The sequence below is a fragment of the Papaver somniferum genome, chromosome 8, assembly GCF_003573695.1.
Source record: "Papaver somniferum cultivar HN1 chromosome 8, ASM357369v1, whole genome shotgun sequence".
In the NCBI taxonomy this organism is placed as follows: domain Eukaryota; kingdom Viridiplantae; phylum Streptophyta; class Magnoliopsida; order Ranunculales; family Papaveraceae; genus Papaver; species Papaver somniferum.
The window spans coordinates 3,484,432-3,498,531 of record NC_039365.1 but is presented as its reverse complement, the minus strand read 5'-3'; the positions used below and the strand labels follow the sequence as shown (position 1 = coordinate 3,498,531).

The following is a 14,100-nucleotide window of genomic DNA, read 5'->3' as shown; positions in this document are numbered from 1 at the left end:
GAAACTGGGATAAGCACAGGGCCGTAATGTGCAGGAATTTAAGACTTTACTCTTAGTATAGTTGTGTGTGTGTTAAGTAATATGTTCTCTCCATAGATTTCAAAGACATGTGTTCACTCTGTGACAGAGTTCAGAGAATTTAATACTATGTAAAGGTTTAAAATTGAAAGATACATTTTCTTATGCACATAACTATACGAATCTTGCTCAATGATTTTAAAAATATAAGTGGGGGATTGTTGGGATATATGTTTTAAAATAATTCTTTTATACATTTATATCAACAATTCGAGCTTGGCCCAGTGGTTAAGCATTTTGGGCCTGGAGGGTTAGGTCTCAGGATCGAATCCCTCCCCTACTGATTGTGCATATATATTACTAGGATATGACGGCACGGGATTTAATTTGTTCTCGGTGTTTCCGAACGATTGTTTCTTATCTTATTTCGACATATGTCCTGTTACATCTAACTCCAGTGTTATTACATTGTGTCATTTTTTCCTAGATGAAGCATACTTAATTAAATTTGTTTTCAATGCATATTTTTAAACTAATAATTAACCAAAAATATGTAAAGCTCTAATAAATGGTGGAATTGTGGAATTTTACGTAAATATTTGTAAAATATGGAAACATTAAAATTGAACGACAACAATTTTTACTTGACTACTACCCCATACTATTCCAATACCGTTACAAAGTTCTTTGAAACTTTGGAACAGAAGTTCTAAAATTGCATACATGGAGAAAAAGAATATAAGAGGTGATGCATATGCTGGTGTTCATGCTCCCAAAATCCAACATGTCGCGGTTCCATGCACGCTTTTTCAAATTTTTTTATGCATACAAAAATATAAGATTAACATCCAACTTACTTCAGAAATCAAAGAGAATACATGTACACACACCATTTTGTACATAACCTTGAAAGGAACATTGATGCTTGATGACTACATGAGGCCAAATTGTTGTTAGGAAAATCTTTCATCGAGATCAACATGCCAACGATCAAACGGAAAAAATTAGTTGCAAAAGCATGAGTTCCAATAGTTCACCTGTATAAATTGAGAAAAATATCAGTTCCACATTATATTAAAAAGACATGAACTTTAATAGCTTATTTAAAAGAGTGAGACTGCTGCAACGACCAAATGCAAGAGAAATTAATTTTTAATATAAGATGGTAGTGTTGTTGGTGTTCCAAACTTTCTCCAGTTGCATATCCATATTCATTATGAAATAGTGTTACAAAATAACTTTTATAAGGAAAGATTGTGCCTAAGGAAATTCTTCATGGCTATCGTACATGCTTTCTAATTTGTTATAATATCAAAAAGGTGTATTTGTTACAATATCACGTAAACACTCTAAGTACTTGGACAAGTGTATTTCACATGGCAATGGATTGAGTGTTTTGGCTTTCTCTACTCTAGGAGAGTTGGGTGAGGATACTTTGTGTTTTTTCAAGCGTCTGAAGAATTGTTTAGTTAGTAATGACGCTAGTAGTGGTTTTGGTAGCTTTATTTTTCATAGATTAGGCGTTGCTATTCAAAAAGGTGTTGGAGCCCAGCTTGTTGCTAGGTTACCAACCAAAAGCTTTGTATAATAATAAAAAATTTATTATTATTATTATTATTATTAGTCACTAATAAAAATAAGAACAAATATTAAAAATAAATTACTCTATATAATTGATTTCAAACGACTAATCTATAAGAAAGTGGCACACTAAATCAACATGATCTTATCCCGATTGAATCATAGGAACTTCAGAATAAAAAAAGGGTAGGGAACTAAGTACGATATTGGAAAGAGATGTAAGATTTAGTTATAGTCTCATTAATTAACACGACACATGCCACCATCTATTTTTTTCATCCATCATTTTACCGTGAACATAAATCATCAAGCAACTGATTACTGATTTTATTCCTTAACAAAATTGAATTTTTATTGAACCAACCGACGTTCGGCACCACAATCGCAATTCATATTCTATGTTACTATTGGACACTACCAACATATTTTTCATAAAATATTTTCTAGCTTTTCCTTTTTCAACGAATTCCCTACAAACAGATTTCACAGACTGATATCGGTATAATTATCAGGTAACATACTAATAACACAAACTCTGACTTTCAGTTATCTTGTCAAAATTGAAATATAGAGACTGTTGCAAGAACCAATGTGTTGGGTGTTGGATCTCTAATAACAAAATATCTTATTTCGAAGTACATGCATAAAAAGTTAAAAGAGCCAAATGATATGAGAAAACTTACAATTCTACAACCTCCTTGTTCCTGTCAACATCTGTAGACTTTCTGTCAAAGCATTCACATAATTGATAATTTACATTTTCTCCAACCTCTGTGGTGTTATAGAAAACTGAGCTTAAAACTTATTGAGAATTGTACGAACTGAACATATAGTAGGTCCCTGGAAAAAAATAGTGAACTTTTATACTTCATCCAAGCTCAAATATTGGTATTAAGGGTCCAAAAGTAGCTTGTAGTGAGACCAACAGCACAGAAACGCGAATAAACCTTCCACCCGACCTTATATATATCTAGCAACGAATATGACCTTGCGCAAACCCCCTAAATAACATGTTAATAAGAACGTCATCCTATATTATACTTCGTGAACATTGATACAATGGACTCTAGCAGTGCTAAATTCATCCGGAATTAATACGTAATGAAAAGATTTTTACCAAACCTCAATGTATATAATCAAATATTGGTATTTACCTCGACAGAGAAAACCAACATGTGTCCCTTCTCCCTTGCTTTAGGTGGTATTTCATCTCCGAAAAGGTTTCGATGAACCTGCAAATTTGAAAAATTGGAATGATAATAGAGCAAAATGCAAAGGCAAGATTTTAAAATATTTTATAAACTAACCTAAAATTCAAAAATTAAAACAGATCTAACTCAAGTAAAAAAAAGGACTAAAATCATCACATACCCACGAGAACAACAAATACAAAAAAAGAAAAACAGCCAAAAGACTCCAACTTACCAATACAACAAAAATGGACCAAAGGTTGTAAATCCAAGAGTACCAAAGTAAACGAAGGACAACAAAGTAAGACTAATTTATAAATGTTTGAAACGTCATTTTTGTTCAATCGAAATAAGAAATTCAAAGAACCTAATCTACCAGTTGGATCGCCTCTATAATTATTCACATTATAATACAATACCTTAAAATGATTTTTGCAGTTGGATACATAAAATGTCTATTTATCGGTATTTGGTTCGTAGAATCAATTTCAATTTGACCATATTCGAAGTCTACAAAAAGTGAAAAATTTTGGGTTAGCTAAAGCCGGAAAGATTGCTATAAACAAAAAAACAAGTATGATGAACTAAAAGCTAATTCAACCGGTAGTGCTCACGTATCAACAATTCAAGTGAGACTTGGAAATCATACCAAAAAGTAAATTTACAGGATTAACAATAAAATATAGAACTTGAAAAATAATCAACCTTTATAATTCTTGTTAAGAGGAATTGGGATGCACAAAATCAAATTCAAGCAAAACTTAATAATCTAAAATAAAATTAATTGGAGGAAAATAAAAATATTCACCATACAAAATTTAAAAATGAAATTCTAATTCAGAGAGCAGAGAGAAATACAAACGTTAAGTCGAAAACGCTGCAGCTACTGCTCTTTAAAACCATTTGATGAATCAAATGAGCGTTAATCTAATCTTTACACAAATTAACCCTAAAACCACAAAAAAAAAATCTGAAACATTTCTCAATAACCCAGATTTAAAAATACCAATTGGATGAAAAGAAATTTAGATGAAAATTGATAAACTATAAAAAAAATACAAACTATAAGAGAACAAATATAATAACAAACCGTCTTTTCAATATCCAGTGGATGATGAAGAGATCTTCTTTGGTAGAAATATTTTACACATGGAGAAATTGAAATATTATGGGCATAAAAAGATCTTTTGATTTATTTATTTTTTGATGAAAAAAAAGACGATGAAGAAGAAGAAAAAAAATGAAAAAGATGAAAGAAAAGAATCAATTTTTTTTTGAAGCATGAATTAAGAGGGAGTTTAATTTACAATAAAAGAAACGGTTTCACATTGAATGTGAAGAATAACTTCAAATAAATGACACTGGGAGGGTGAAGTGGAGATTGAAATATGTGGCTCGATCTGGATCCTTGGAAATGTAGATTGAAAATATTAAATCAATGTCTCAATCTTAACCCTTCTTTATATGATAAAAATGTAAATTGAAAAACAAAAACATATGACTCAATCTGAACCGTCCTTTATGTGTCTGAAATGTAAAGGGCTGTCCATATGGAAAAACACCATTGTCCCTTATAATATAGATTATATATATATATAACATTAGTCCGGGAGCGGGGTCTTGGGAGGTATCTTGAATTTGGAAAGTTTTTTTGCTGTTTTTAAAAGATTTTTTCAAACCGTTTTTTACTGCACTTAATTATGTTTTAATTGCGCTAATTATGCCATGATTTATTTGCCCGTTTTTTTGACTGTTTCGAATGTAATTTTAATTGCAGCAATTAATCCAATTTATTCTCCATTAATCTTCATTGACTGCCAGGTTATAAAAACAGTTTTGAGAACAGAAAGAAGATACAAGTTTTTACACTATTGTTTTTCTGAGAATCAAGAGACCAAAAATATTGAGAAAGAACAAAGAGAGTAAAAGTGATCGATTTCTCAATGTGTGCATGAGAGATCGAAAGAGAGTTTTTCTCGGCTGTTTTATCTTGGGGGCGTTGTGACGGAAAAGAACTGCTTGCACAAAATTCAAGGCATAGCCACGAAACGTTCTAAAGAGAGCGATCTGGTCGTGACTCAGCCTTCACTTTGTTTGTGTCTTACTCTCTGTTTTGCAGGTGTGAAATCGGAAATTGTTCCAACAATAATACTGTGACACTATATTACAATGATTGAGAACTATTGTTTTCTCATTGTTATAGCTACGGATCTTCGACAACTATGATGCTGAGTTGAACACGTTCAAAATCACTGGAGTACTTGGAAGTGACGAAGATTTCGAGTAATGTTTAAGAACCAAGGAAATCAAGCATTTGTATGAGAAGCTACAAAGTTTATTTATTTTGTAATCCATATATATTGATAGTTTTGTCACTAAAATTGACAAAAGAGGAGATTGTTAGATCATTGCTCGGTCGAACTCGCAAGCGTTGCTATCTCAAGCTTGTTTGTCAAGTTTAGATACCAAAATTATAAGTCTTGCTTTCTAGTATACTTATATCTAAGTCTCGGATTAGGATAGAAAGTGTAGTTGAGCATTAGACTTCACGGCGTTCATCGATTGATGACGAAGAACTACTAAGGGGAGCTTGTGGAACTTTATCGACAAAAGGTATGTGGATACTTGAAATCATCTATCACTCAAAAGTCTATCTACTCTATCTCCTATTTAAGACAAAAGCCGTATAGCTATATTGACTTCGATTATACACATTTGATATGTCGAGTTGAGTTTAATTCGCTTACATATTTCTCGAAATATGTGTTGGTAAGCTTTCGCTTTAACCAACTTCATCTTATATTCTTGACGAAAATCAAAAGATGATCATTTGCAAATCGCCTTGTAACATCTTACATGATTTGTGTGAGACAGTCATTTGATGTAGACTCGGAATGTTTCGTATTGATCATTCGATCACTTGAAAATTGATTTGAAGCCAATAGTTTGTGTGAGACAGCTATTGTCGTCTTCTAAGAATGTTTCAATGATTAAAATGGGAGTTTAAAACAATTGACCATGATTGGATATAGCACAGTATGCGTACTTGTATGCTAACTGTTGCAAGTTATTCCAAGTCCGAGAACCATAGTATGCATACCCGTGTGTGTACTGGTTGGTTAATGAAAGTCTGGGAACTTAGTATGCATACCGGTATGCGTACTGGCGTGAGTTTCAAGTTACAGAAATTCAACTGAGTTTGGAAGGTATGCGTACCTGTTCACATACTGGAGAACCCAAACTTAGTCCGGCCACTTAGGTATGCATACCCGTTTTCATTCTAGAGTAGGTTATGTTCTAAAATCGGTTTGTTCATGAACTAATACATTTATATAATAAGGAATACAATCTTTTGCAAACCGTGGCTATAATGTTCATGAATTGATTCGAGTGAATCAAAATATACTTTGCTTTAATTGTGTTTTGTATACTTCTATGTGAATATAAACAATTGAACAACTCTAGAACTAGTTTCATTTGAGTCATTTGATCTAGTTATGGTTAAGATGAATATGGTTGATATGAAAGTGTTCATATGGCTAACTTCGATTAATTATTGTTGAGCCAACAAAGTGCACATGTTTAGGCACGGTTACTCATATCTAAATGAAGTCACTTTTCATTTGTGTGTAACAAGCTAAGTTCAATCTAACATTTGAAAGATATTAGCTTGAGTCAAATTAGGTTTTCATCTAACGGTGAATATTGAATGCTTTGTTACCAAGGTAACATTGATTTATAACCTTGATTTGAAGAGTATATAAGGGAGAACTCTAGCAACTGGGAAACCTAATCCTCACACCTCATGTGTAATACTAATTGCGACTAGAGTCGATTTTCCTTTAACCTTAGATTTTTTCAAAACCCTGTAGGTTAACGACTTGAAGAATTCATTGGGATTTTGAAGCAAGACCCAACTATTTTATCTGCAGTTGAATATTCTGATCTTGTTGTTTTCTATCGTGATTGAGTACTATCTTCTCTAAGATTTGCTCGAGATTTAATCTCCGATAAGCAAGATAAAAAAGTAGTCACAAACACCTTCGTCTCATTGTTTGTGATTCCACAATATCTTGTTTCGCTACCATATGATTAAGATTATTGTGAGGTGATTGATATTACTAGGCTGTTCTTCGAGAATATAAGTTTGGTTTATCAATTGGTTCATGTTCATCTTGATTTATCAAAATACGGAACAAAACTCATAGGTACATCTGTGGGAGACAGATTTATCTATTCAATAGACTTTTCTGTGTAAGACAGATTGGTTTTTCATCGATTCATGCATGTCGTGATTATCTGAGAAGAGTCGAACCGATCGATCCAGGTTTAAATGTTTTGAGGAATTGGTTAATAATCCTTATCCTTGAATCATTTAATATTGTGTATGTAAGTCATATAACCCTTTGGGACAAACATAGTTAATCTGTTATATCAAATCCTATGGGAAATAGAACATTACTTCGTTCATTACTTCATAAAAATATCATTAAAGGTAATTCACCAAGATTGTAACAAAATTAAAAACACCTAAAATTACTTTAAAATCAATTAGATTGATCTTGCAAAATCTGTTAGCATTAGAATTTAATTTTTCTCTTTGATATAAATTGTTGGGTTCCAAATTTATATAGATTTGTGTTTATTCATTTTCCTAAAAATTATAATAATATTTAAATATTGATCCATTTTTTTCTTGTCTCTTTACCTATTATCATGAACTATTTCTCAAACATGCATAATTACACGAACTTGGGGAGAAATGATAAAAACAGAAATCATGAAAAAAAAAAGGGGAATAAAGAGAGATGTGAGAAACTGAATCTATTACCATTAATTTACGCGGAGCCTTGCATAATCCCATTAAGTAGGGCAGAAATAATGACAAAAACAGAATCCATGACAAAGAAGGGGAATAAAGAAACATGTGAGAAACTGAACCAATTACAATTAATTTGCGCGTAGCCTTGTGCTTGGTCAATATTTTTTATAGGTTTCATTTTTCTTCCTGCTCTCTACCCGGCAAATCTTAAAATCACAACATCTATTTTGGAAAAATTTGACATTTAAAAACTGTTTTAATTTTTTTTTTAAAAGTAATTTGAAAAGTAAAATCAAATTAAAACTAAACAAAGAAAAATTAACCAACGGTGACCAAGTAATTTACCTATCTTAGGACATCTTTTCTCACCCTACTACCACTAATTCTTCCACCACCACATTATCGTCACCATTCCACCAGTCAATACCCACCACCATTATCCCCACCGCCGATCCACGACCACCACCCACCATCACAACTACCATTAGTGCTTAATTTACATATCTTAGGACCAATTTTCTCACTCTACTACCACTATTTCTTCCACCATCACATTATAGTCACCACTCCACCAGTCTCACCAATACCCACCACCATTATCCCCACCATTGCCCACCATCACAACCACCATTAATGCTTATTGATATGGCTAAAACCAAATAAATTTATTGTGCATCAACAAAAATATATTCAATTAAAGAAACATTAATTATGAAATACAATTAAACATTTATTATCAAATTTTAATTAAACGTGATCATTTATGCGGTAAATTTATGTTCTGCGAGTATAAATTTGATCGTTCTTTATCTAGCCTAACTTGTCCAAACTTTTTTTTTTTGTATTCTGAAATTGTAATCAATTTTATTTTAATACTAAAAAACGTGATTTTCTCGATCGGGTACTATATATAGCTGGGATCCCATTTGGGTGATCCAGCGGTCATGATCATATTGTCTTATATGATTTAGTATCCTCCTTAACATTTTGTGTCTTGTCCTTACCAGTTGTGCGAAAAACATCTAACTACATCTATCACAATACAATGTTTCTCGTTTTGTAAAGACAAAAAACTATTATTGCCCATTACTATTCACTAACATCCACCACCGTACGTAAAAACCATCCACACCCACTATTTTTTCCACCACCAGTAATGTTACCACCTCCACCACTTGCAAATACCCGCCATTGTTTCCACCACCCACTTCTTCTTTCACTACCACCATTAAAAATTATTAATATGATTTTTAATAGCCATTTTTAATATTCTAGTTTTCAGTCACAAACGCCACGTATAAGGTTTAAATTCAAAAAATTCAGGTCAATTAATTTAACCCATTATATTTTTTTCGTGTTATATTCTCTTTTGATTGAAATCAATTTTTTTTAGCATTACCCATGATATACATGATCTGGTACCAAAGATAACAGGGGTCTATATGACCATGTTCTTTTATTGTAAATAGGTGTCATTTGGGTGATCCAGCGGTCATGATAATTTTATCATATATGATTTCATATCGTCTTTGAAATATATGATACCTACTTTTATCAAATCGTGGTAAAAACAACCAACATCTATCACAATACAATATTATTCGTGTTTTAATGACACATAACTAATATTGTCCACCACGACTTACCAGGACCCACCTCCTCAATTTCTTTCATCACCACCACCAAGGGGCGGAGGGTGTAAATTGGAACGGACCAGCACGTTTATGGCACAACACAACATGTTAAAATTCGAGTACAGCACATGACCAGTCCAGCACGGGCACAACACGTTTGTTTAATGTATTGTGATGTGCCAGACAAATAGGCACAACGGCGCAACACAACACGACACGCGAAGAAAGCACGCCACGTCATGCGTAAAATACTACATAATACATCACATTTGATGCATATTTCACAAAAGAATCATTGTTTTAGCCAATTCCTGACATTTTATTTTCGTTATGCTAATTTATTTTTGTAATAATACATGTATTAACTAAAATATCTCAAAAATATTTATTTTGGAAACCATAAAATAAGTGTGCTAGCACAATACAACATGGAACATCACGTTTATTTTTCTGGCACAGCACGACATGCCATTTATCACAGCACAACACAACACATCACATCTGAATCTCTGGCCCAATCCAGCACAACACGCAGCACGCTAAACACCTGACTTCGTGGGCTGGGCTGTGCCGGGCCGGCACGTTTTACATCCCTAGGCGGAGCCAGATTTTGAAGAAGGGGAAGCAAAAATTCTTAGCAAATTGGATATGAGTGAAAAATGGACTTAGTAACCCATCTTATGATAAAAAGTCAAAAAAATGACAATTGGGCTTGGTTCCACACCTGAAAAACACTAATGTTTCCACCTCCACCACTTTGTAAGAACCGTCATCGCTGTTAAAGCGCAAACCAATTATTGTCCACTACTATTCACTAACACCCACCACCATACGTAAAAGCCATCCAAGCCCACTATTTTTTCCACCACCATTTATGTTACCACCTCCACCACTCACAAATACCCGCCACTGTTTTCACCACCCACTGTTTCTTTCACTGCCACCATTAAAAATTATTAATATAGTTTATAACCGGCGTCACTGTAGTACATTGGTAAAGTCATCGGGTAATGATACCAGTTACCTGAGTTCGAAATTCGCCAGCACCAAATTCTTTACCGATCAATATATATATATATAGTTTGTAATAAACTTATCTGTTAATAAAATATGTATTTATTAGATTCATTAAATGGACATTTATCATGAAAAATTAATTAATCATTCGTCACGAGCAATTAATAGGACACTAATTAATAAATTATTTACAATGGTTAGTTGAAAAAACCTCGGCCATAGATTTATCCCTCCTAGACAAATCTTGGCCGCTCTTTATCTACCCTAACTTAGCCTAGCTTTGTTTTGTATTCTAGGTATATTTGAAATATCACAGGTTGTGCGTACGTTCAATCAATTGTAAATCCAACCTTTGGTTGTTGATTAAATTGATTGACACTTGAATATTGGTTTTTGATACCGTCCAAGTTATTTCTTATATTCAATCGGGCTCGCAAATTCCTATTTGTTTGATTGCAGATTGAATTAAGAAATTGAGATATAATTCTTGGATGTACTTTTCTTAAGATTGAGTCTGACTGTCTAGTTGATTCTCTTAAAAGTATATTGGAGTTAGTCCATACAGAGTGCTAAGAGAAATATTGGGTGTGGTTGTTAGACCCCCGCTTTTTCAAAGTCAATAGCTCTTATCTAAAAAAAAAATCATAATGGCTAAACTGCTCTTGTTTGATTATGTTAGATAATCTAAGTCTAAATTAGATAATGATTTTGACATATAGCTAGAGAGACAAAATTAAAGTTAGTATTTTTAATATTTGGAGGAAAGAGATTTATTTCAAAATCCAAGATTTTGTTTCACCTAAAAAAATTAAGTGATTTTACCTGGGTGAACCCTTATATGATAGAACCAATTTTACATACCTCAAGATGAAGATTGGATTCACCCAATCAAAGATTGAAATTTTTATCTTTCCACACCGATTTACAATTGTGTTTTTCTTACGTAGCCAACCGTAATACAAATTTACACTTAGGTGATGGTTAACTCCTAACCGTAACTAGGTAAACTTGGGGGAAAACCAAATCATAAATCAGTTAGGGTTAAATTTTTTGTTTTACGGTTAGGTTTGGCTTAGTCAAAACCCAACCGTAATTGGGTAAAATAGGGATTAACCCAACTGTGAACTAGTTACGATTGAATTTTTTTTTATACGTTGGTTTGGTCTTAGTCGAACCTAACTGTAACTGGATAAAATTGGAAAATCCAACTATAAACCAGTTACAGTTGGGCGCGCTTTTTGGGGAAAACCGAACATAAAGCCATTTAATAAACTTGAGAAAATGATGTAACTCAATAAATTTACGATTAGATTTTATGAGAGTCAACTCCATATTTAAATTACAGTTACAAACCTAACCTTAACAACACATGTAATATTTATTTTAATTATTAGGATTTATTAATTCCCTAATCGTAATAGGTTCAAAGAACAAGTTTACAGTTAAGAAATTAAGAATACCTATCCATCAGTGGTTCTACAAACCTATTTTTTTTCGCTGATTTCAATCAAGCTGACCATATTTTCATACACAAAAAAGAGTACTAATAGAATATGATAAGTCTCGATAAACAAAATGAAAGGTTGAGAAGAAACGATTAACATTCAGAGAGGATGAGAAGGGTGACGAATTGAAATAGAGTTAGGATTTTTTTTTATCTTTTATATGTTTAGGTTTTTTTTTTTGTTTTTTTGGACAATTAACATGTTTCAATTCATTTTCAAATCAAAATAGTGATTACATTTTCGCTTACAAGAATAATAAAAACATCAAAATACTTGATAATCAAAACCCTAATACAAATAAGGACATCAATTACAAGTAGATCGCGAAGAGAAAGAGAAATAAACTGCAAAGATATCCATTTTTTTATGTATAAGGGAGAGATGATGGTATATCCAGAAACAAATTCCGACCATTTAATCTGATTGTATTATTCTTCGATAAGATGCTCATAAAACAAATGAGTACTTTGCCCATAAACTTGTCAATCCACACGAACACGGATGCCGATTCAAAGCGATGTTGTGATGAATTGTCAATGTTTTTGAATCGAGAATAACAAGCCACGAACCAGCCATTAAAATTTGAAGAACTCGCCCCACAACGACGAAGGAAACTCGCCTCAAAACGGAAAAGAAATATGTCAAACGACACCAAAAACGATGTACAAACATATTATTCAATTACCTACTAACAAAAACTTTTGAAAAAATGAATCCTTGCTCGGATCTGGTCCAAAAGAACCATACCTGAGCAAGACAGATCTAAGTCTTTCTTTGTTTTTTTATACGGGGGACAAAAGCAGAGAGGAGAGTATTATATGTTTAGGTTTAATAGGAACGCGCGATTGGGGATGTTTATATTAATTGGGAGATATAGGAAAAAGACAAAAACGAGATTCAAATAGTAAATCAAGGTCATCCCATATTCATGTATTTTCACTAATTCCTAATCTAACCCATTAATCATGTTTAGTGGTTCATAATAATTAGTTATGTTAATTGATTAGTTTGAAAATGATTTATAGAAATCTTTATCATTTTGGAGAGATCAAAAGTATGAATGTTGGGTTCAAAATTTTTGGTTGAGATGAGTGTCCATAGTGACTAAAGAGATGTCTCTGAGTCTTCGTGTTAACAACAAATATATCTTTTATGTTGAATCTTTTCCGGATGTAACTTTGATTTCACATGGCTGCATCCTGCCGGCATTGATAGAAACATGCCTTGGGAATTTCAAAAAAATTATTTTCCAGAACAACAGGACCGAAAGATGAGACTGTTAATTGGGATGTACCAATATGTATATAGGATAAAAAAAGCATTTGACTTTGGGTTGGTGCACCCCAAGCAAAATGGTACGCATTAGCAGCCCAAAGACCTCAATGTTAGGGTTTTGTGTTGTTTGTCTCATATAAATTCCCCTTTACTTCTCCAACAAATGCCAGTTCCCCTCTCTCTTCCGACTCTAGAAAACCTAATTTCTTCTTCTTCTTCGTTCTCTTTTGATTTTTATTCTGTTTGTTCGATGTTTTTTTGATTTGAGGTTGGATGATGAATCCCGATGAGGAAGCGAACCCAAAAGATAGGAAGTGCCGTATGACACTCTTAAACCCAGCAGTTTGATTTCGTTTCTTCCTATTAAACCAAGAAACTTCTATTGAGATTCAGACCGATTTTGCTCTGTTTGATTAAGGATTTCCAAAGAATTCTTTCGATTTCAGATCATTGCAAGTCCAATCTCCTTATATTAGTACTGGCGGTGGTGGTTGTTTCGATTCTTTCTGCTGTGTGTATGATTTGGAAAGGGAATATGAGGGTAATTATAATTTTTCTCTAATTTTCTTTTGCTGTGATTTGTAAATAGAAATTCTGTGCTTTGATCTGTTTAGGGTTTTCGTTGTTTTATGATGATATCTCTGGAAAGGAGTACCAAATTAGATGAGAGGAAATACCATCATGTTCTGTGAGTATGAACAAAATCAGCAGCAGCATAAAAAGAATTTAAGTTATTGTAAATTGATGTTTGTATTCACCGCACGTGATGATAGTCCTCCCATCTTAATGTGTATTTTTCTAGTGGTATCTGATTTTTGTTTAGGACTTCTATGATATGATATCGGCGCGGGGGATTTTGGCAAAAATTCTCTCTTTCATATATCGGAGCAAACCTTTTATGTTTGTAAAATCCGTTTGTAAACGTCGTAGAAAAAGCCTGAGATGTTGATGGTCGAAAGATCTCCGTCTCGGGGGGTCTCATATTCCATTGCCTTGGGGAGCTGCGTTGTGGCCATTACCTCTTGGGACTGGCCATGAGACATACATTTATTCAGTAA

General features: G+C 33.1%; 2 long non-coding RNA genes and 1 other non-coding gene across 4 annotated transcripts; 2 read left to right on the top strand and 1 right to left on the bottom strand.

Annotated features, from left to right (window-relative positions):
- Positions 1-752: 752 nt before the first annotated feature.
- LOC113303661 lies at positions 753-3,738 on the bottom strand. Of its 2 annotated transcripts, none has more exons than XR_003337650.1 (5): positions 3,652-3,738; positions 3,209-3,299; positions 2,754-2,831; positions 2,283-2,600; positions 753-1,055 (listed from the first exon to the last, which is right to left on the bottom strand). It is a non-coding gene; the product is annotated as an uncharacterized LOC113303661 (long non-coding RNA). The 2 variants fall into 2 exon arrangements; XR_003337651.1 differs by lacking the exon at positions 3,652-3,738 and adding an exon at positions 3,495-3,609.
- Positions 3,739-13,227: 9,489 nt separating this feature from the next.
- LOC113304270 lies at positions 13,228-14,082 on the top strand. The gene is made up of 2 exons (XR_003338119.1): positions 13,228-13,361; positions 13,489-14,082. It is a non-coding gene; the product is annotated as an uncharacterized LOC113304270 (long non-coding RNA).
- Positions 13,324-13,389, top strand: LOC113307361. Its single transcript, XR_003339141.1, has one exon. It is a non-coding gene; the product is annotated as a small nucleolar RNA U49 (small nucleolar RNA).
- Positions 14,083-14,100: the final 18 nt, after the last annotated feature.